The following is a 23,055-nucleotide window of genomic DNA, read 5'->3' as shown; positions in this document are numbered from 1 at the left end:
TCAAAAAAGGTGTGGTTGGGATACAAAAATTGGAATACTAACGCCTGGGGCCGGGTCAAAAGACTTGAGGAAAGTACGCACTGTTAAAAGTTGGAAGCGGGAATAGAGGTTGGGGATACGGGCTTCCAGATAAAGGACTGCGTTGGAAGCCGATTTTGGGAGCCCGAGGCATAGCCGTAGGGCACGCCTTTCCAGTAAGGCTAATGGCTGCAGCTTGTAGTTCGCGCTACCAGAGAACAAGGGGCAACCAAATTCCAGAATCGGTCTCATATAAGCCTTATAGAGCAACAGTAGCGTGTCACGACGCATGCCAAACTTTTTATTGCCAACTCGGGTCAAACGGCCCAGCGCACGTTCCCCTTTAATAACATTATTCTTAATATGGTGTCGCCAGTCCAAATTTTGGTCATAAATAACACCTAGGTATTTAACCGACTCCACCTGCGGAATTGGAGTGGAGCGGTAGGCTAGCGAGATGTACATAGGAGCGTCGGGTGGAAATACCAGCACGCCACATTTGCTGACATTAAGTGATAAATGGATTTGGTCTAACCAGACTTCAAGAGCATTCAGATATGCCTGCAAATACCCGTAGAGCACATTAATATCCTTTGCTGATGCGAAAAAAGCTATATCATCTGCGTATACATAAACTGTAACGTTAGGATGAATGGGGATGTCCCGAACTAATATGTTGAAAAGCAGCGGAGAAAGAGCAGAGCCTTGCGGCACACCTCTTGATTGACCATAGGTATTAGAACAAAAAGATCCGTCTGTACAGAAGAAAAATCTATCTTTTAGAAATTCACAAATCCAAGCGTAGAGGTAATGCGGTGGTTGTAGTTGAGCAAGCTTGTTAATGAGGACTATGTGCTCCACGCTGTCATAGGCCTTCGCAACGTCAAGCGTCACCAAGGTCGAAACTTCTCTCTGGCGCATTGAGAGTCGTATTCGGCTCTCGAGATCCACATGCGCGGACCATATGGAACAACCGCGACGAAAGCCAATCTGTGGGGGGCTGAGGCCGTTAATATGATGAACATGCTTTGTGAGGCGACTGTGTACTACTCTTTCTATTAGCTTTACTAAATTTGAGGTTAAAGCAATCGGACGAATATTGTCTAATTAAAATCCATTGTCTGCATTTTTTAAAAGTAAAATTATTTTCGCAATTTTCCAACTGTGAGGAATCCAAGAAGTTTCCAATGACGCATTTACAATATCTAGAACGTGAGTTGGAAAGTCTTGTGCTAAAATCTTTAACATGCCCACAGTAATCCCGTCAGATCCCGGAGCAGCAGAGTGCATCGAGGAAACAATTTGCAGGAGCTCCGACACGTCGACCTCAGGATAGTCCGAGCTGGGGGTGAGAGTGTGCAAAGGTTCTGCTTTCTGTACCTGGAAACGTAAGGCCAGCCCCTGCGCGATGCGTTCAAGGCTTTGCTTAGCCTCCTGCGGAGATATTACCATTGACCTTATGCGATTGGAGGCCGGAGAATTGTTATTCTGCGCCATGAATCTATAGAGAGCCTTCTTATTCTGGGGTTTTGAGAGATACGTGTTTAAATTTTGATTATAATCCTCCTTTGCCTTTTTAACAGTTCTTTTGAAACATGCAGAGAACTTATAATTTATCCAATTAGCTGGGCTCTGATTATAGGAAAGGCTTTTCCAGGCTGCTTTTCTACGACGATAAGCTTTCTCACACTCCTCCGTCCACCAAGGAGACGGCTGTCTGGCAGGAGCAGCAGTGCACACCGAGAATACAGAGCTCTCAGCAGCATCTTGCAGAAAGGTAATTGTCCGCTGAGCTCTTTGTGCTCGACCTGAGCTAACTAGCGGTGAAGCTGGGATAAGCCCTTCTTCTTCTTCGCAATTCCTCCGGGGAGAAAAGGAGCCATCCTGGCAAGCAATGGTGCCAACAAAACCGGGTCGTAGTATGGCTTGAGTCATTGGACATGCGCAGTCTCGTGACCACGTCGGCGTAAATCGGAAGAAGGTGTGAGGTGCTCATTAAGGTAGTTGAGTGAGGAGGTACGCTCCAGTATACGGTAGGGGCCACGGTATTTCGAAAGAAGTTTGAGAGCCGGGAGCAGTGGAAGGGATCCACAGCCAGACGAGCGAACCGGGTGCGAAATCCGGATCACGCTGATCTTTGTCATGTCGATGCTTTGGGCGCCCCTGAATGTCTGCCGTGAGCGACCGTGCAATCTGGCCGCAGTCTTCTGCGTGCTGGGCAGCTTCAGAAACAGTTATGAGCACAGATGAGGCAGGGCGCTATGAGAGAACTATGTCGATGAGAGCGTATGGATGCCGGCCGTAGAGCAGAAAAAATGGAGAGAAACCGGTTTTGGGCTCGGTCGCAGTGTTGTAGGCGTACCTAATATAGGGTATAATGAAGCCCCAGTTCGAGTGGTTGGCAGCCGCGTACATCGCCCGCATGTCGCCTAGAGTGCGATTAAATCGTTCTGTTAGACGATTTGTTTGTGGCTGGTAGGCTGTACAAGTCCTATTATTCATATTGCGTTCGGCGAGTAGAGCTTTAACGACGTCAGACAAGAAGACGCGTCTTCTGTCACTGAGGTGTTACCGAAGGGCACCGTGACGAAGTATAAAGCGATGCAAAATGAAGGACGCCACTTCACGAGCTGTAGCAGCCGGGAGAGCGGCGGTTTCTGCATACCGGGTCAGCTGAGCAATGGCAACAATAACTTAGCGATTGCCAGCAGCAGTGTACGGCAGAGGGCCGTATGAATCAATGCCAATACAGTCGAAGGGCGAGGCGGACAATGAAGTGGTTGGAACTGTCAGCAGAGTGATGAGGCAGTTGCTTACGGCGTTGGCAGGACGGGCAGGAGCGGACGTACTTCAGGATGAAGTTGTACATGCCTCGACAGTAGTTCCGGAGATGGATGCGAGCATACATCTAATACTCACGCGTGGCCGCATTGCGGGTCAGCGACCAAACAGGTGCAGATTGGGGACCGGAGATGTCGGGGAATGACGAGACGCCACTTCCTTCCGTCATAGTTATAGTTGCGCCGATAGAGTAGATCATCTGAAATTGTAAAATGTGAAGCTTGGTGACGAAGGGTGCAGGATGCTGGAGGCTTAGATGGGCCGGAAAGAACGTCAACAAGAGAGACAATTCATTCATCTTTACGCTGCTCAGGAGGCATTTCAAAAGTGGTGAGCGAAGGTGCAGTGGATTCCAGGGTGGAGAGGCTGGCAAGCTCGGCCGGAAGCTGGGAGCGGGATAGGTCAGTAGCTTCCTGATGCTTGCAGCCCGACCGATATACAACACGTATGTTAAATTCTTAGGGACAGAAAACCCATCGAGCGAGGCGACGGGAGGGATCTTTTAGCCAAGAAAGCCTACATAGGGCATGGTGGTCGGTGACCACGTCAAACGGACGGCCATAGAGACATGGTCGAAACTTGGCAATGGCCAAGCACTCTTTTTCCGTCACGGAGTAGTTGGATTCAGCTTTCGTGAGGGTGCGGCTGGCGTAACTAAACACTTATTCCTCGAATCCAGACTTTCGTTGGGCGAGCACAGCCCCGAAGCCAATGCTACTGGCGTTCGTGTGTACTTCGGTTGGGGCTTGAGGGCCGAAGTGACGCAAGATGGGTGGTGCCGTGAGGAGACGGCGCAAGCTTTTGTAGGTGTCGTCGCAGCCAGGCGACCAACTCGAAAAATCTACATTGCTGCCGAGAAGCTGAGTTAAATGGGCGGCAACTGCCGCAAAGTTTCTAATAAAACTTCAAAAATAGGAAAATAGTACAGGTAAAAGGAGCCAGCAGTACGAATCATAGAGCCTAATTAAGGCAATTTTTGGTTACAGCATGGAACGTTATTCAGTATTGTGAACGTTACCAATGCTTGGAGGCCGCAACGTCATATCATTCATGCCATGGCAAAGAATCGTGCCTGGACATCCAGACCATAGCTCGAAGTAGAGCTAAATAGCCCCATACTTGTAGTTCTTGCCCTAGGTAGAAAACATTTTACCTGATTGCGGATGTCCAGGTATGCCCTACACTTTATCTAATTGTTTTCTTTTTCAGGGGGACCTACCTACTACAAGTGGCAGCTGTCCCTTCTCACGGCCACAGCCCAAAGCTGGAGCAATGTTTACATTCCCACTACCTAATTTCCTTTCAAAGAGCTACTGCTGTCGCAAATTGGTAGCGAGTCCCCGACTTTCCGAAGGGAAACACTATCGCGTGCAGATTCGAACAGGAGTACAAGAAAGCAAAGAGATCAAACAAAACAAAACGAAGCCCTGTTCATAATTTAAAAGAAGAGCCGATACGAAACGAAAACACGAAAAACACGCATACAACACTACCGACATAAAGGAAAGTTCACCAGGTACTGAGCCTCCCAGGCGAAGCGGGGATGCCTTGCAGACAGGGCGGATGCGCGTGGTTGTAGTGCGATGCGCCGCTGGCGTTGCTTCGAAGAGAGCGGCGGAAGAGAGCCAGGGGGTGGTAGGAGTGGAGAGGAACACAGGGAGACGCCGGTGGACTGCCGTCAGCAGCCCGAAGAACTTGGCAGCAACAGAAGAAACGTAGCCAGGTCCCGACGACGGCGCCACGAAACGCCAAAGGCTTAAAGAGGGCTATCCAAGGGTGCCCTTAGGTAGCACGGACCTTCAGTCTATTGGCTGCCACCTCTACACTTGCAAAGGACGCAGGAGGCTTACGTCAGTGATAGAATGGAGGTCACGACAGCACGGATCCAACGTCCGACGGCTGCCACCTTCACGCATAATTGACCCGATCACCGCTGCTCTGTCTTCCTTCACACATCGGTTTTCTGACACGTCAGCTCTCCGCTCCTCGTGTTCGCCACACTCCCTGACGCCGTCGCCTTTGCACTATTCGCACGTGCACACGCGGAACGCTGGGCTGGCACGCGCAGCGCTCCTCGGTCCGATGCACCACTGTCGACACACCGCGTTCAAAATTCCTAACAGATGTACTGTGCACCTCACAGATGCCACATATGCCCCTCCTTCGGAAAAGTTTTTTTCAAATAGGAAAAATTGTCGTTGGTGCGCACACTTATGTTCATGTGGTAAACAGACAGGTGAAACGCTACCGAAGTCACCGAAGGGACTTTACACTGTGACACATGGAGGCACATGGAAACGCTCACTGAGGAAACGTGGGGTCAAACAATATACATCTAGAAAAAGGGAAACTAAAACCATAAAAACATCAGACACAAACACGTCTGTACCATAAAATTGAACATACACACTGAACAACACATGACCGGAGAACGGAAGAAGAAAAACAACCTACACACACTACCCCATACATTCGCACAGGTCACCATTTCAAACACACCGGATAATAGCACTGCACCTTGGGGATAACCCTCTGGTAATTAACAAGACTCATGCAATCGGCGCCTACGTTTTCGGAGCCCATGATGTACTCTACACGAAAGGTATACTCTTGTATGTTAAGCTCCAACGCAGTACCCTGCTGTTCAAGTGCTTAGCCTTTGTTAAGTATTGCAAGGGTCGGTGGTCAGTCCTGAATGATGAAGAACGTCCCCGTAAAAGAATATGTGGATTTTCTCAACAGCCGAGACTATCGCCAAACGCTCGCGTTCAATCACTGAGTAGCGAAATTCTCGAGCTAGCAACTGTCGACTCGAATTATGATACCCGTGTGAAGGATTGAATCATGATCCTGCAGGAGAGCGACGCCTATGTGGACCTCGGAAGCATCTGCGCGAAGCACGAATCCCTTGGTGTGAATTGAAGTTTTAATACGAGCCAGGAAGTTAAAACGTTCTTGAGCTCGCCAAAAGCGGTTTGCCGCTGTGGTGCCCAAGAGACAATGTTGCATTCATTTTTGCGTGTCATCTGCACGAGTGGTTGGACATTGTCGCCATAGCCCGGGATGAAATCGCGGTAGTATCTGGCAAGCCCTAAGAAGGAACGCACTTGCTTCTTCGCCTTTGGAAGCGGCACGTTGGCAGGGGTTTCGACCACAGTTCCACGCGTCGGATTGCCCTTCTGCAAGCTGGTGTCTAAGAAAGGAGATGTTAGTGGCTCCGATTTCACTCTTCTGAGGCTTGATCATGAGGCCGGCCTCCTAAATAGCCTGTTTAAAGTCCAAAGATGTTCATTTCCAGGTAGAAGGCGCTACTAAAATATCGTCGATGTAATGAAACAACATTGTCTATGCCCTTTAATAGAATGCGCATTAGGCGCGTACAGATAGCCGGTGCTGTGCTAATGCCGGAAGGGCATATAGACGAACTGATAGTCACCGGATTGGTTAGAGAGTGCTGTTTTTTGTCCTCGATGCTTCCCTCTAAGGGTACCTGCCAGTAGCCTTAAGCCAGGTCAAATTTCGAAAGTACACCTTATTTCCAACCTCGGTAAATATCGCGTCTGTTCTAGGCAAGGGCTCTGCATAAGACGCAAGAACATCATTGATGCCTCGAAAGTCGATGCAAGTCCGATAGGTGTTGTCTTTCGTTTTAATCGGAACAACAGGGGAGTGTATGAAGATTTTGAACGCTCAGTGACCCCTAATTTCATCATCTCGTCTATTTCCTTTTCAACCACGTCCTTCATGGAAAAAGGTAACAGGTATTGCGGGGTATTCACGACTTCAGAAGTCGAGAGCCTGAGTTGACACTCCACTACTTTAGTCTTTACGGGAATTTCGGAAAAGATGTCTGCATACGTGTCAAGTAAGCTCCGAATCTCCTGCTGTGTGTCGTCGTCGAGCTTGGTGGAGATCAGCACGGCTTCAATTCTCTTTCCGTGGTCCGTGCTAAGAGTAGGCATTTGTTCTTCTGAGTCATTTTCTTCAATTACGACGTTAGATGACGCCTGCACGCTCTCTTGGGACGCACGCGCTTCGTACCGTTTGAGCATATTAATGTAGAATAGCTTCTTAGTGTGGCCCAAGTCGATCCAAAAATCCACGTCGTTCTTTTTCCCACAAACCACGAATGGACGTTTCCACTGCATCAGGAGTTTATTGTGACTACTCGGCAAAAGAATGAGGGCACGATCTCCCACCCTTAAATGCCGCTTTTTGCTGTTCCTGTCATAATATTTCTTCTGGGACTGTTGGGCACGCAACAAATTTTGATCTTCCGCTCTCACCGTTTGCTCGATACGTTCCCGTAGATCGCGAACGTAACCATATATCGTATTTGTGTCTTCTCCCAGCTCTTCCCTTGTCCAGAGCTCACTTAGGACTACGAGCGGTCCTAGCACGTGACCTCCAAATATCAACTCAAATAGAGAAATCCTCAGACTCACCTGCGGCACCTCTCTATATGCGAACAGAAGCGGGGCGAGATAACGATCCCATGTTTCGGGCTGCTCCTGAGTGAGCTTCCGCAGCATCTGCTTTAGTGTGCCGTTAAATTTCTCCACCATCCCATTGCACATTGGATGGCAACGGGTTGTGCTGAGATGTTTCACCACCAAGAGTTCATTGAGCTCTCTCATCATTTCGAAAGTAAATAGGAGCCGTGGTCACAAAGGATCTCTTTCGGAAAACCTATTCGTGAAAACAACTCCACCAAACCTTCTTCCATGGTTGCTGAGTTTATCTTTGGCAGAGCCACGAAGTCGGGATGCCGCGTGGCAAAATCAACGAGAGTGAGAATATATCTATTCCCTTTAACAACTGTGGGCGAAAGCGCACCGACAATATTGACAGCGACCCGATCAAATGGAGTGTCGATAAGAGGCATGCGTCCCAACGGAGCTTTCCCTACTTTGCATTTTGGGCACGTCATTTGGCAGGTGCCGCGCGACCTGACGTACCTCTTAATCTCTTCCTGCACTCCTGACCAGTAGAATTCTTCCAGAACTCAATCTGTAGTCTTCTTAATGCCCTGATGCCCCACCTACGGGCTGTCGGGGGCAAGGCTTAACACCTGTGATCGACAGGATTTTGGAATTACTACCTGTCGAACCTCTCTGCCAAAGCCGAGATGATAGAGGCGCTACAGCAAGTCCTTTTTGACAGGATACGAGTGCGAGTTGCCGTGCTTGCCATAGAACACCTTTTCTACTTTCACCCAATGTGCCTTTAATGACCCATTCTCTCTACTCTTTTTCTAGCATCTTCTTGGTGAATCGCATGTAACCGTCGCCTAAAGCAGTATTTTCCTTTCTTTGTCCGGAAAATTCATTTCCAGCCAACACCACTTTTGGGCCCTCCCCCTCACCATTTTCACTGGCAACCTCGTGATTGACTATGCCGGACATAACTTACCAACGCCCTCCGAATTCTTGAAACTAATATGTGGATTTCACGGCTCACGGGTCTCTGTTATATTTCCAATTATGACATCGTACAGTGGTCTCTCCATGCGCTTTGCCAGGACCGTGCCAGTGAAATAGGGGGAAGCGATATAGACTTCTGCCTTGGGAACTTCTAGACTAGGGCCATCAACCAGGAACACGGTAGATCTCGAGCTGGTGAGAGCTGAGTCAGGAACTAGTGCTCTCCGTACAACCGCCGTATTGCACCCAGTGTCCCGTAAGACACGTATGGGTACGCCTCGGAGCTCTCTTTCTATGGCAGGCATGTGTTGTGAGTCTGCAGGGTTTTTCCGGACAATTCCGGCCACCACTTAATCGTCAGCTGGTTCAAGTCTATCTGCAGTTGTGGACGTAATTTCAGGCGCAATACTCTCTGGCAGAATACAACAGAACGAGTGCTTCTGGTTTTCGGGCTTTCTTGAGCAGAAGCTTACATCATGCCGTTTTCCGACAATAAACTCAGTAAAGCTGTTTTGGCTTAGAGCGACAGTCGGCAGCCTTATGTCCAGGTCGATTACAAATGAGGCAGCTTCCTAAACGTATACTTGATGGAGCATCCTTCTCTCTCAAGGTGACCACCTCTAACGATTCTTTGAACGAAGGCTAGTTTCTTTGCCGCTGGGCCTCTAGAAAGTCGTGTGCTGCCTCATCCATTTTCTCCAGCGTCTTGCACTCTCTTTCTTCGAGGAAAATCGCCAGACGACTATGATAGTTCCTCAATAACTGTTCGGCCACCACCAAGCCACTTAGATTATTGTACAGTTGGGGAAAAAGTCTCTGAACCACGTGTTCTTCACAAGAAGGCAATAGCTTTGCTATTAGCAGGCGGATGGAGACCACACTTGTGGAGGTGAAAGGTCAAAATTTTGTTATTTCGCCTCCACAAGTGGGGTCTCCGGCCGCCTGCTAATAATAGAGTTATCGGCTTAGTATTAAGAACACGTGGTCCAGAGACTTTTGTCCCTGACTGTACTTTGTGGCCGTTCCTGACATCTCGACCCATCGATCAAAAAGACTGAGCAAGCCTGCTGCGTATTGCTTGCCTGTTCATTATCAAACGGCTTACTTTCACGAAATCCTTCGCGGTAACCCTCTGCTGTGATTCGAAAAGGTTGGAGCAGGGCTAGTTTTGCCTTATTATAGTCCGTTGAATATGTGGGAGACCATCGACCGAACACACGGAGAGTCTCCCTAGTCAAAGACATACTGAGTGCTAGCTCATTTTTCCTTGGGCCTGCTGTGCCCTTCTGCAATAGGCTCAAAACACGAGGTATGCATCCAAGTCATTCCTGCGATCGTCGAAAGGCGAGTTCAATTTGTGAGGGCTAACCGCTGCTTACGGCCCCAGTACGGGTTCTCGATTTCCTCTTACCAGCTTCTGCGAGCCTTAATTGGAGCTGCAATCTAGGCTCTTCGGCCTCTGCTAGCGCCTTTTCATGCTCGCGTTCGGCTTCTGCTAACATCTTCACGCGCTCGCGTTCGGCTTGTGCTTTGCGCTCCACGGCCTCTGCTTGCGCTTTAGAGGGCTCGCGTTCGGCAGCACGTGCTGCGCGTTCCCTCTCTTGCTCGGCCACAACCCGCGTGCGCATCTCGGCGTCTTTCTACCCCTACTATTTCCTTAACTCAATTAACTCTTTTAGCGTGCTCATCGCTTTCTTTTCTAAAAAACCCTCAATATAATTTCAACGGCTTCATCCTGTTCTGGACGCCAATTGTCGCGAATTGGTAACGCGTCGCAGACTTTCCCAAAAGGAACGCTGTCGCGTGCAGATTCGAACAAGAGTACAAGCCAACAAAGAGATCGAACAAAACAAAATGAAGCCGTATTTATAATTTAAAGGAAAAGGGCTGATACGAAACGAAAACACGAAAAACACACACTCAACACGCATACAACACTACAGAAATAAAGGAAAGTTCACCAGGTACTGAGCGCCCCGGGTGCAGCGGGGATGCCTTGCAGAGAAGGCGGACGCGGGTGGTTGTAGTGCTGTGCGTCGCAGGTGTAGCGTCGAAGAAAGCGGCGGAAGGGAGCCAGGGGATGGTAGGAGTGGAGAGGAACACAGGGAGACGCCGGTGGACTCCCGTCAGCGGCGCGAAGAACTGGGCAGCAGCAGAAGAAACGTAGCCAGGTCCCGTGGACGGCGTCACGAAACGCCAAAGGCTTAAAGAGGGCTATCCAAGGGTGCCCTTAGGCAGCACGGACCCTCAGTCCATCAGCTGCCACCTCTACATTTGCAAAGGACGCAGGAGGCTTACGTCGGTGATCCAAGGGAGGTCATGGCAGCACCATTCCAACGTCCGACGGCTGGCACCTGCACGCTTGAATGACCCGATCTCCGCTGCTCTGTCTTCTTTCACACATCGGTTTTCTGACACGTCAGCTCTCCGCTCCTCGTGTTCGCCACACTCCCTGACGCCGTCGCCTTTGCACTATTCGCACGTGCACACGCGGAACGCTGGGCTGGCACGCGCAGCGCTCCGCGGTTCGATGCACCACTGTCGACGCGCCGCGCTCAAAAATTCTCCGCAGATGTTTTCTGCACCTCAAAGCTGACCTTTGCTTCTCCTTTTATGTTTATGTGGCATTCGCGTTGTATTCATGTTTCTTTTCATCTTGTAATGCTCTGTGTCTTACACCCAAGTATGTTTGGCCTATAAGTTTCCCGTGAGCAATATATTACTTAACTTTATTGCTTTGCATTTCACGATGTGTTCTGTACTTGTTCACATTCTACTTATGACGTCTTTTGTCCTCCTTGCTGAATTCCAATCTGGGTCGTGTATGGCATTATGAACAAACAAAGAAAAAGGTCTGATGAAACACGTAGCCCACCAAAGTTTTTTTTTTATATATCCACTTCGAAAAGTGTTGGTTCTGCAGACACCGCATCAAGAATAGTGCCCTTTGGAAGCGGTCAGTCACAGTCGGTTTCGAGTACCGAACTATGCATTTGTTAGATACCTAGGCAAGAAATGCATGTATCGTGATTCACGATGCACCAGCGGCTTTTTATTGCTGTTCACAGTCCGAAACCAATCACAACCAGCAACCGTTAAAGCAAGCTCCTAATTTGCCTTTCTGGAAGCGTGGCTGCGTTCTGAGGCAAGGGCACACAGCTAAGCTTCAGCATATTAGTGGCCCCGATCCGGGACCTATCGCCTGCTGCTTCGACGCAGCTTACCTGTACACCTCGAAAACAAAGTATATAATTAGTCGTATTAACTCCCTAAATCAAGGGAAGGTTCAGACCAACTTTCTTGGATCAGTCTTTTTAGATTCTTTACGAGCTCGACTGATTCAAAGTGCTCCCTGCAATGTGGTTAGCGCGTACAGATGCGATCGCCAATTGGTGCCACGGAAGGCTGGAAACTGATAACTTCGTATCAGGTTCATTCCCTCTGTGGGATGGGGTTTTTATTGCGAAGCTGTGTTGCAAAACTACCATGCCACCATGTGGTGCATATAACTCATTATAGATGTATATTTTTGGTGTACTTCCATGGTGCATCACACACAAAGCAAAATTCCTTACTGAAAATAATTTTTTCGAGACAAGCATTGGAAAATGTATTGTACTTACTGTATTTTCACGTAAGAATTTTCAACAGAATGAATGTCACGGAACTCCGTGCTGGATTTAAGTGTGTTTGTAGTTAGTGTGCACCTAATATAGCAAGACCAGAGTTCAAGACCTACACGCAATTCAACCGGAGTAGGAGGTACCAACTTCTTAAGAGGAAATACTAACGCCGAAACTTCTAACAGTATATACCTGCGCTGCTCAAAACGATGAGAAATCAATTGCATCAAGCAATCGCAGTGTCTCGCCTTGTTTTCTAATCGAGAAATTCTAATTTCAATATAAATGATTTAAAGATCCGTCCTTTTTACCGTCATTCACCGTGAAGACAACCTTGTCAGGTGTGTCACCAGGTGACAAATGAAGGACTACGTTCTTTCTGAAAATGAAGAAAAGAACAAAAATAGTTGTACAGCCGTTTCCCACCACCTCGTCGCCATACGTCATATAATATAGCTTACTTCTCGGTCCCGTGGAGGCCTTTGAACATCCAGACGTAGGTGGCTGTTTACGCATCCATGTCCTACTGCACTCGCTTGTTGGTCAGGCACTGGAACTCGGGGTCGTCCCCCGAAGTGTACTCCAACACGACGTATGGGAAGCGGGCGAACGAGGCGCTTCGCGAAACCGTTTTTCCAATCGACCGAAATTAATTTTAGACCCAGCTTTACGGAAGGAAACAGTTTCATTTGCGCATTGCTATCAAGTAGATTACTACTTTCAGGCCACCCACTATGGCCATGAAGCTTACAAAAATCCACCGGCAGTTGCGCGAACTCCGTAAGCGTGCTACATGACCAATTAGTGCTTTCGGATTTTTACAAACACGGTTAGCGCAATGCTCAATAAGCTGGGTGCAGGGAGTACCTTTTCACTATGGTCCACTGCAGCGTTTGGCGGAAACCATATCTGCTGTGTGCTGTCCCTTTTTTCTGTAATAGCCTTTTTTCACCAAACTGAATACTGGCCAGGCTGCGCACCAACGGACTTCCTCAGAAAAGCTTCGCTGTCCACTGAAAAACCTACAAGGAAATGCACTCACAACCTTCCCGCTTTTGCACGTTTGTGAGGTCCTTTGACAGAATAATTCTATGAAACCTTAAAGGGCACTGTGTTGCGATAGGGTCAACGTCAAAGAAACGCTGTTGCACACGCCTCCAATAGGTTATGCATGTTTATCTTCCGCAACCCGCAGCAGTGGCTTAGAAGCTATGGCATTTTGGCACTGAAGAGAACAATTTGATTGCTTTGCCTCCTGCCAGAAGTTCACTATCGGCAGCACACTTTTGGCTATCAGTACACGCACACCCTTTACCGCTAGCCAGTTGTGTACTCACCTCAAATGTATCTGTCACATTACGAGCCAGGCGGTGCGCTGCCTTGCCATTAGCAGAAGGAAAGAAAATTGCAGCCTGGGCTACAGCAAGAGCGACTGCCGCAGTGGTGCATCCCATAGCGTCTTCTCGTCGGAACGTTCTGTAGTTGCACGCCTATTTCGTCATTTTATACGCACGCGGATGGAATGATCCCGGACACGTGTCCGGTTGCGTACTCTGAAGTTGAGAAAAAAAGTAAGAATTCATTTTTATTGTTATTTGTTTATTTTTTATTGTTATTATTTTAAGTGTTATTTTTCATTGCGCTCCGAATTACATCTAATTCCGGAGCGCAACGCAGCTGGTGCAGTTCTAACGATAGGGCAGGAAATAATTTCATTTACGTGTACAGTTTCCGTCAGGTGTCAGAGGGGTTAAAAACCCTCAGAGAAATTTCTTGCTATTTGCTTTGTATCTTCTACAGTAGATCAGAGCAAAAAAAGAAATTCTATTAAGAGTCACTGCTTAATTTCGAAGTCCTTATTAAGACGGCGCGATTTACTTCAAAGTGGCAGAACGAGGCTAGGAGAAATAGTGTCAGGTGATTCAAGCATTGCATTAGTTCAGAGTGTATGCTTTCTCTTCTTTGATCTCCGGAGAGTTGGGACAGTGAGCTGGAGTACTTACAGGCGTAATTTTGCAATGAACGGCAAGCGCTCTGTTTCACAGGGCTTTAATACTCGTCTCCAATAAACGATTATTCCTCCTTGTCCTAGTGGAAAACTAATATTCTCTTTGTGTTGCTTTGCAGTTTGTAAGTATTGTTAGGCACGTATACTTCTTGGTTTTTAGTGGAACTCGGTTTAATACAGAGACTAGGCTCAAATAGACAGGACGTAAAGTACAAGGGCGACAAACACGAACACGTGTTTAAAATAAGGTTCTTAATTAAAGGCTGATGGCTGTTGTCGCAAAAACTGCAAAAAGTTCGCAACCACACGGAAACAAACTACACCCACAAAGGGCAAAAAAGGCAAAAAATAAGCATATTGAGCCCCTCATTTCTATTTCCTTCTTTGATTAATTGCTTAACGAGGGCCTTGGTTCTGGCAGCCATGATGCCAGAACCAAGCGTCAGAACCTATGCCAGAACTAAGCGTCCGCCCTCGCCACTCGATGACGTTCCACGTCACACCAGAGGTAATACATGACGTACTACGTCCGTCACTTATGGACGAGGGTGGCGCTTGTGAACACTCTCAAGGGTCTGAAAGCAGAAGATTGAATAGCCGCCGCCGTAGCTCAGTTGGTAGAGCACCGGACGCGTAATTCGGAGGCCATAAGTTTGGATCGAGCCTGTGGCATGTGGTTGTTTTTCTTCTTTTGTTATTCTTCATTTGATGAAAACCAGAAATTTAAAAAAACGAGGTTCCCTATGAGAGAGAGAAGGAAAAAAGTTCAATTCACAGAATGTTTCGGTGGGTCCCCGTTCCAGGAACCCACTGGCTCCACTGCCGCCGCTCTTGCCCGGTTCACCAGCGAAAGCTCGTCGTCCTAATCTGGGCTGGACAGCACCGCCCCCCCCCCCCCCCCTAGTCCTCAGTTGTTGCGTTATTGATTACCTATGCTCCTTGGTTTCTGTGGCTGTTGGCTTCCTCAGGAGGGCCTACCTCTCTCCCCACAAAAAGCTTAGTAGAGAGCAGTCGGTTTCCTGGAGGCAACCGTGAAGACGAATACATACTCCAATCTCAGTTTACTAAACAAAATCTATCCTTCAACATGTGACAGCAAATGCCCGCTCTGCGGGGAACACTCAACGCTTTATCACGTTACATAGGCCTGTAACAAAACGCAAGCAGCGCCAATAAACAACACATCAACACCAGAGCAATGGGAGGTTGCGCTGTCCTGCTCGAAGCCTTAAGAACAGATCAAGCTGATCGACAGGGCTCGCAAGACTGCAATGGCCACTGGGGCCCTGGACTAAGGGACCCACCTACGCCGCGAGAATCCTCCTTCACAGTATAGTTTTTTATTCATTCATTCTTTCATATTTAGGATTTAGTGTCTAATAGACAAGGGCAGTCGAAAATATAAAAAACGCTCCAAAGCATAGCCCCGAAATTTTTAACAGGCAAGGGCTTGGTAAGTAAAAAGAAATGAATGAAGACGTTTTGAACGTTAACGAGGATTAATCTTGCATTATGTATAGAAACAGGGAAAGCGTAGAGTTGTCGCGAAGAATAAAAATTTGAGACAGCACCAAGGAGTGCTATGTGCCATATTTACTTAGGCAAAGGAGAAGATCAAGGAGAGTGGGACGGACAGTATGCGCCATCGTATTTGAGGCAACAGCAACAACGACGGAGAAGACGTAATTAAACAGGGACCGTTCTAAGGAACGGCTGCGGGCCCCTTGAATATACGCTTATACTCGTTGTGGAATTCCTAGCGATTCAGTTGGCCTTACAAAAGATTTCTTTCATTGTTATTCAGATATATATATATATATATATATATATATATATATATATATATATATATATATATATATATATATATATATATATATGTGTGTGTGTGTGTGTGTGTGTGTGTGTGTGTGTGTGTGTGTGTGTGTGTGTGTGTTGTAAAGGATTAGGCGAGGATATATATATATATATATATATATATATATATATATATATATATATATATATATATATATATATATATATATATATATATATATATTACATCATATGCGGCGGCCAAGAGTCAGGTGGGTGGATGAGATTAGGAAGTTTGTGAAGATAGTGCGGCTGCAGAACACGGAAAGAGGTCAACAGCATATACAGGTGCTTTGCGGTGTACGCACTGGGAATGATGACGACGAAAGAGGAAGCGCATTTGGGAAAATCTTCTAATAGTTTTAAGCAAGTAATAGAAGACTGTATAGTTTCTGAGAGTGTGAAAGACAAAGGAAATTGGTCACTATATCGGAAGACAACCGACGCCGCTGTCAACAAGCCCACCAGAAAGAAAGGGGTGATAAATTACTAAGGCTTGGTTGCGTCGCAAAACCCTCTCTCTCTCGCTGGCCGATTATAGGGAGCTTTTAGAATAAATGGATTCTATCCCCCTAACTGACACGGTCCCCTAATCTAGAACTCAATAGTGGCAGCACACTGGGCAGCGTTGCTGTAGACCCTTTTATCCAACAGTCGCTGAAGCAAAGTATGTTGTGTCCTACCCAACTTCTTCCCAGTTTTTCGAAAAGCATTTAACTTCAGAAAGTGTTCAATTCATTTAGAATTTGATTGGTTCAATGAACCGAATGCGGCATTCGAAGCGCTATTCGATTTGCTAAGACTGAATGTAGCAGTGCGGTTTTTTGGCATGTTCTTTTAATTCAATAAGTAACTTTCTCTCAAGATTCACAATTCTAAAGTGCAGATAGAAATAAAGCATCCAAGAAGTTTTAGGCAAAATTACGGTAATCGCTAGAAAAAGCTAAACGCCAGATAGGTTATAAGTTTATCCACTATCTTTAAAACTTGTGTCTGGGCAGCCGAATAAAATCCGAGTATACAAGGCTTTTAGATAAGTCGACAGTTTTGTTACGAAATTGTCATGCATAAAGTGTATAAGGCGCTCCGGACAAAAATTACTTTCTGAGCGCAACACTTAGGGCATGTTATAACGATTTGCAAAATTTCAAACCTGATACTAATTTTATTCTCCAGTACCGTGAGAGACTGGTTCTGTGGTGAAAACCAAAGTTATTTTATGACACCTGTTCAGCTTTGCTACGCTATATAACGAGGGCAGAAGAAAAAAAACGTAGTTCATGTCGCGTACCATGAATTAATTCATTTTGCCTTTCGTAGATTTCATAATCGCCGCCGCGGTGCATGAGTGCTTATGGTGCTCGGCTGCTGACCCGAAAGACATGGCTTCAATCCCAGCCGAGGCGGTCACAATTCGATGGAAGCAGACTGCTAGAGGCCCGTGTACTGTGCCATGTCAGTGCACGTTAAGAACCGCAAGGCGGTCGAAATTACCCGAAGTCCACTACCACAGCGTCTATCATGGCCTGAGTCGCTTTTGGACGCTAAACGCTATGAAAGCATAAAAAGCATTTATTTAAAAAGATCCAAACATTTTCTCAGATCAAATGAAAGAAGGTGTGAAACAAAAAGCGTTTTTACTTATTTGTGAGGAATACTGCAGTTAAATTGTTTTTTTTATTTCTTAGGTGAGTGTAGTTAACGGCTGCAATAACTAACAAATAAACCTGGCGAAAAAAATTTTGGTTCAAAAAAAAACTTGCACGACATATTTTTCGGGAGGGCAGTTCTCGAACAGCATTCTTTTTAGCCATGATAACATACATTATAGAGGCCGGAAGATGAAAGAAAAAAGGTGGTGCACCTTCGAGCAGATTGCCAGTAGGACCTTCGGGGAATGAACATAGATAAGCGGTGACCAGGCAGTAGGAAACAAAATTCTTTCGCCTTCATTGTGCAAATTAATTAATGCGCTTCCAGAAGAGCTAGGCGCTAAGCGATGTGCACGTACTTTTCAAAAAGTTCATTTCGACATTCACACGTCACAAGAGAACGTACGCAACTTGTGACATTACAGTTATTCCACCATCCGCAATTATATTAGCGGATTTCTCTGAATTTATAAAGAAAATGCCCGAAATCAGAAAAAGCAAATCTCTCCCTGTCTTAGGACTTGTATAGCAGGCTCCAACTGCTTCAGCAGAGCAACAATTTTTTGTTTGATCCATAAAAGAGTAGGAGGCAGAGCATAGTGCTTTTGTCAAGACCGAAGTGAATTGGAATATGTAGCGTTGCTGTGTAACCAAATAAATATATTGCTGCTAAAAACCGAAACAAATACGAATCGAATATTCTTACGAATGTTTACTGCTGCTGCGGAAGCGCTACTGTAAAGTGCTAGTGGTGGCGCTGTGGTACGGCGCTATAACTTATGGACATATAGCTATGCAACAGTGCTGCAACAAAAGATGAAACAATGACCTTCCCCGAGAGGGTAGCCAACAAGAAAGTGACTGCATTCACTCTACGATTATTATATTGTAACGTGCTTTGTGTCGACAGTTTTGTGACGGCGGCGGAGAGCTCAACCCGGCCAGGCGGACCAGTTTTTTTTCCTTCACGCTTCCCATTTCCTACGCTTCGTCGCCTACACAAAGCAAGTTACACTTCTCCCTCCGCAGACGAAGGCTCCCACGGCGAGCTAAGCAGTGTCCCGAGGGCTGAATCATTTGAGCCGAGCAATATGCACCACCAGGGTGTTTTGTAAGCATAGGCCACTGTAATTAAGGCGCTAGACGACGTAGTTAAAATCACTAATGCGCTCAAGCACAACTAAAGGGCCAGTGTACTGGGATAGGAGCTTCTGACGCAAACCACGCTTGCGGAGCAACGTCCACAACCACACTAGATCGCCAGGTCATAGAAGGTTGGCTGGCGGTGGTTGTCACAGCGGTGTTTAGAGCGCTACTGTGAGTTCAAAATGCGATGCGGGCAAATCAACGGGCTCCTTCAGCTCAGCAGAGTGTGGCGGCAATGGAAGGATCATCGCGGATAGAAAAAGAAGGATGGTGTCGATGCAGGGGTGGGCAAAGCGAGCGTAAACAAGGTTAAATTGGCTGCAACCAGTTGTTTCATGTTGTGTACCGTGTTGTACGCACACGTAATAAAAGGGAGGATGTCATCCCAGTTCATATGGTCCGAATCGACGTGCATTGCCAGCATAGTGGTGAGCGTCCGTCTTGTGCGTTCAACGAGACCATTCGTTTATAGGGGATACAGTGTCGAGCGACGAAAATTGCATTCGCAGCGACGAAGTAGTTGTTCGACAACATCCGCGGTAAACTGTCGCCCACGATCACTGATCAGAACGGGAGGAGGTCCATGACGGAGAATAAGCAAGCGCAGGAGAAAAGTACACACATCGGAAGCAGTGACGGATGGTATGGCGGCTCTTTCACAGTATCGTGTTAGGTGGTCAACACACACCCAGCGGTTACCATTCGCAGACCGGGCAAAAGGGCCACACAGGTCGATGCCCGCTTGCTCAAATGGTGTGGTTGGAGGTGGGACAGGGTGCAGGTGGCCTGGCGAACACGACGTAGGAAGCTTAAAACGCTGGCACTGAACAGATCTGGCTAGGTATTGTTGGATCGCTTGATGCATTTTTTGCCAGTAAAAACGCTCTTGTGTGCGGTGAACGGTCCGGGCAACTACCAAGTGGCCAGACGTGGCATCGTCGTGCATCAGTTGGAGAACAGGGATGTGAACGCTTTCCGGCACGACGAGAAGGAACCGTGCACCCTGGCGTGAAATTCTTCATTAAAAGTAAACCGGCACTAATACAGAAACGGGCAGCAGGGGAATGGCCGGCGGCGTCGAAGAGCGCCATTAACGTCGTGTCCGTGCGTTGTCCACTTCAGAAGAGGAAGCGTTGGTGATACAGAAGCGAGGTAGTCGTCGAAGTTGTCGCCATCGCAACCAGGCATCGGAAGCGGCAAGTGCGAGATACACTCAGCGTCAACGTGTTGACGACCGCATTTGTACATGACAGTGAAGTTGAACTCCTGTAGCCGCAAAGCCCAGCGGGCAAACCGGCCGCATGGGTCACGGAGGTTCACGAGCCAACAGAGCGAATGATGGGTGGTGACGATGGTAAAAGCATTGCCATATACTATATGTAGGAACGAAAGTGTTGCAAAGCAAGAACTACCGCGAGATAGTATTTTTGTAGTTGCTGTCTTACTTCCTCAGCAACAGTCTGCCCTAAGCTATCACATGCTGATCTCCGCCGTGGCGCTAGATAAGCACAGCTATAACTCCGACCCCACTGGCGTCGGTGTGAACTACTTCGATTTGAGTGGACGGGCAGAAATGGCGCAGGATAGGGCTTGGTGTAAGGAGAAAATTCAGATTGCGAAATGCAGACTCACAGTCAGACGTCCACTGGAATAGCATGTCTTTTTGTAGGAGGCACGTGAAAGGGGAGGCGACGTCGGCAAACCGCGGAGCAACACGGCAAAAATACGAGCATAGCCCTAGAGAACCGCGAAGTTCCTTGACTGATTGCAGCACTGTGAGGTTGGTGACAGCCTCAAATTTCTGGGGATCCGGCCGGACACCGTCCTTATCAACCAAGTGACCGAGGACAATTATTTGGCGTTCGGCAAAGTGACACTTCATAGAGTTAAGCACTAGACTCACTCTTTCAATGCAGTTCAAGGCGATAGCAAGGTGGCTGATATGTTCACTAAGTTTCTTCCCAAAGATCACATGATCATCCAAATAACACAAACAAATCTGCCATTTCATACCGCGCAAAATACTGTCTCTAAATGTTTAAAATGCGGCAGGTGCATTGCATAGTCCAAAAGGCACAACGTTAAATTTATGCAGTCCGTCAGGTGTGACCGATGCCGTCTTTTCTTTATCGTTCGGGTTCATAGGTATTTCCTGGTAACCTAATCCCAAGAGAGAGATAACTTTTTTAATTAGAGAAAAGGAAGAGAGGTCGGCCAGTGGTCCTGATCTCAAATCAACCGAGGAAGAGTATGATGCGGAGTGAAGACAGTCGATGGCATCGTCTATGCATGGGAGCTGATACACGTCTTTTTCGTGATGGCATTTAGACGACGATAGTCTACACAGAATCGCCACGTATTATCTTTCTTTTTTACGAGGATAACTGGAGCCGCCCAAGGGCTTGAAGATTCCTGGATAACTCCTCGGTTTAACATGTCCCGAACTTGTTGGTTTATTAACTCACGTTCGGTCTGTGATACGCGTTTAGACTTCTGTCGTATCGGAGGTGCAAAGCCAGCATCGATCACATCACGAATGCGGGAACGTTGAAGGGGTGCTGGAGTGTCTCTGTACAAGTCAAACACTGTGATATGCTTCGAAAGCAGTTCCGCCAAAATTCGCCGCTCATTTGTGGAAAGAGACTTATTAATCATTGCTTGAACTTTGAACTCTTCACACGAGTATTCTGCTCTTTAAAAGCTTGGGTACTAAGCGCCGCGGCTGGAACAGACAAACCTCCCTCGAAATGGGATGTTTCATGCCACGAGATGATACGGCGGGCTCTTCTGAAGAGTTCACTGCCACAGCGTGGTTAGACCACATAGACACGGGGACTACGCAACGGGGCACGAGGGCACTCTTCTTAGCGCACGTAAGTGCAGTGGGTTCCACCACGGCGTCCAAGGAGCCTCACGAAATTTTATATTAAACAACCGACACGAGTCTGGCGGACATCGCCAGCACAACTGTGTCTTCTGACACAAAGAACGCGCCGAAATCAAGAGAGGAGCTTTCCAGTAGCGACGACATCAGAGTAGCGTTCAATGAAATCCTTCCAGTACGACCGTCTAATGGGGCACCGTACTCTTGCAAAAAGTCTATTCCAAATACGACGTAATGCGTACAACTGGCAGCACTGTAAATTCAGTCCTGAACACTTGTCCAGCGATAATAACATTCGCGCAGCATACACCAAATGGAACTAATGTCTCACCCCCAACAACCCGAAACACCATAGACTGATCGCATTCGAACATTACTTTTTGCCCCAACTATACTTAAAGGTCTAACTCATTATTGACACTGCCGCACTTGCGTCTAATAACGTCATAACTCGAATCCCGGCGACAAGCACTTCAAGTTTGCTCTTTATCATAAACACGGGAAAAGGTATTGATGACATCAACTCGCCGGCGGCCTCACCTCCATCGGCCGCTCCGTGTAGTTTCTCGGAGAGGGAGAGCGGCGTCTAGGGAATGATGATCATCGTTGACGTGAAGGTGGTGTCAGGCTGCGGTCAGAGGCAGGCTTGGAGTTTCGCAGCAATGCCGCACCGTAGCTACCCCTTGAGGATGTTGCCGTTGGGTGCTGAACTTCAACTACGGGGCTGATAGAAGTGTTCGGCTACAGGCGGTGGTCATGTTGCAAAGGGCCTCGTCAGCGGCAGTATCGGTATATATGTCCGGTAATGCCACAGCGGTAACACACAGGTAGAGGGCGCCAACGGTCAACGTATGGCGCCTGGCAAGCGAGGTCACAACGTTCGTCGTAATCACGCCGAGTCTGTTGGCGCGCCAAGTCGCCCGTGTAGGCGGACCGTAAATTGTAGGGTCTCCTATCGGCGAAATTTGGCGCATCGGCAGCTGGAAGCCAAGAAGTGGATCATGTTGCAGGCTCTGCCTGCAATGCGCAACCGTCGTGCAGGGCGTCATCACGGCGCACAGTCTCGATGCCTGATACGTTCCTCACGCATAATTTGAAGAATAATGCCGGCCACGGGCACAAGAGCAGCGACGTCAACGCTGGCGACGGAGGAGACGTTGGCCAGGCGCCTAAATTTTCGTACAATATGACGAAGCTTCAAGGTCTCCAAATTCTCCACTGGCTGATGAGGTTGACAGTGCAGCTCGAACAGTCTTTACTGATAAGGAATATATAGACATCTTCAGCGATCCCTTTAAGCAAGTGTCCAGCCTTTTATGTCTCGTACACTCGTGGATTCACTACCCTGCACAACTTCACGATGTCTTCGATGTACTTGTTACAAGTCTTACCAGGTAATTGGAACCGTTGAAGCAGGGTTTGTTCGGCACGTTTCTTTTTTCAGAGGTCTGTCACCAAAACACTTCTTGATCTCTTCTGTAAAACTTTCCCACCTGATAAGGGAGTCTTCATGGTTGTCGAACCAAATCAGCGCTGTCGCTTCCAAAAAGAGCACGACGTCGGCTAGCTTCACTGTAGCATCCCATTGGTTGTACCCACTCAA

At 47.5% G+C, this 23,055-nt stretch overlaps 1 pseudogene; it reads right to left on the bottom strand.

Annotated features, from left to right (window-relative positions):
• Window positions 1-18,289, bottom strand: part of LOC144097513 (uncharacterized) — a 29,697-nt pseudogene extending 11,408 nt beyond the window's left edge.
• Window positions 18,290-23,055: the final 4,766 nt, after the last annotated feature.

Source organism: Amblyomma americanum, chromosome 7, assembly GCF_052857255.1.
Source record: "Amblyomma americanum isolate KBUSLIRL-KWMA chromosome 7, ASM5285725v1, whole genome shotgun sequence".
Taxonomy (NCBI): Eukaryota; Metazoa; Arthropoda; class Arachnida; order Ixodida; family Ixodidae; genus Amblyomma; species Amblyomma americanum.
This window is presented reverse-complemented; position numbering and strand designations above follow the sequence as displayed.